Here is a 1590-nt window from a genome sequence, read left to right as displayed (position 1 = left end):
CCCGGCTCCCTCTGAGCGCGCGCGTCCGCGCCTGGGCTTTAACCGCGGCCGCCGCAGCGCCCCCCGCGGCCGCCGTCCGCAGCGCACCGGCCCCCGGGACTCGCGCCCGCCTCCAGCCCGGCCCTCCCACGTCCGCAGGGGAGCCCTCCCCAGTCCGGGCCCCCGCTGGGGCGTGCGCCAAGCCGGGGACGTAGAGGGGATGGCGCCTGCCAACGACAAGGACCCGGGACAAGCCGCCTGTAAGGATGTCGGGGGCTGCAGTGGACCCCGCGGTCCCGAGCGGATGCTTTCAGGGGCAGCTCCCCACCCCCTCCCCCTCTCATCCCAGGTCAGGCACCCGCATCCTACAGGAGCCCAAGGGCCCTCTGCAGGAGAGAACGCTGGGGCACCGCATCCCTGTCTGGCGGTGATGGTAGTGGGTCTCCTGGGGGGTGGGGGATGGGAGCCCACAGGTGGCCCGTGGGGGAGAGTCGGCTGGAGGGACAGAGGACGGAAGAGGGGGGTCTCTGGGAAAAACCAACTGCTAGCCCTGGTCCGGCTAACGTGGAACCGCTGGCTCCTTCCTGGAAGGTCCAGCTCCAGCCTCTCTACCTCACGTCAATCAAGGACAGGAAGGGACTGGGGTGGGGCCCCAGGGTGGGTTTCCGCCTGCACCCCATCTTCTTGGACCTGGCTGAACTCCTGGGCAGTGGGGGGAGGGTGTCAGCCAAGCTGGGATACCCAGGCCTGGTCACCTGCCCTCGGCCTCCTCCACGTGAGGGACAGGTGCACCTTTCCTGCGTCTGCCTCCCTCCAGGAGCCCAGCTTCTCCGACCCCTCCCGCAGCACCCTCTCGGCTCCTTCCCCTGTGATGGCCCCTACCCTTGCCTTCTCCGATCGCCTTGGGAGAAACCACCCCTTCTCACCTTCTCCTTGAACCCCAGCTTGCTACTCCCCTCACTTCACCTGAACACCCCACACACACACACACGCACCTGAATCTCCTGCAGCAGCTTCGACTCCGCGGGTGCCGGTGACCCTGTGGTCACTCCCACATCTCCAGCTCTTTGGATGGCTCGCAGCCCTGGAGGTGGGCTGCCTGGGCAGAGGGTACACCCCACCCAGGCGTGGCCCTTCCCCTCCTTGGAGCTGGGCTTCCCCTGCTCACCGCAGCCCCACAGCTCACGTCTAGCCAAGTCTGGGACCCGGGCGATTCACACACACCATCTGTCCAGCTTTCAGGCCATCAAGTTGCAGGTGTTGTTGTCAATTTTACTGCTGCCCAAAGTGCCATGTGATTCCCCCAGGTGCACCGCTGTCAGTGACAGACTGGAGACTGAGGTGGAGTCCTGTGCTGACCCCTAGCCTGGAACCAAGCCGCACACAGGGGCGTGAACTCGGCGTGGGAACAGTGCTATGGGCAGCCCAGCCTGCCAGCCCTTCCCACCATCCCTTCTGAAGGACCCAGCCACACTGTGGGCACTCTGGGCAAGCAGACCTCCCAGCACTGGGAGGCAGGGGTCTTGGCTGGACCTGCGGCCAGCGCAGTCTCTGACCCTGGGGACAGCCGCCTTCCCTGTGGCACCCAACTCCAGGGTGAGATCAAAGACC

This window comes from Camelus bactrianus, chromosome 3 (genome assembly GCF_048773025.1).
Source record: "Camelus bactrianus isolate YW-2024 breed Bactrian camel chromosome 3, ASM4877302v1, whole genome shotgun sequence".
Taxonomy (NCBI): Eukaryota; Metazoa; Chordata; class Mammalia; order Artiodactyla; family Camelidae; genus Camelus; species Camelus bactrianus.
Note: the sequence above shows the minus strand (reverse complement) of the source record.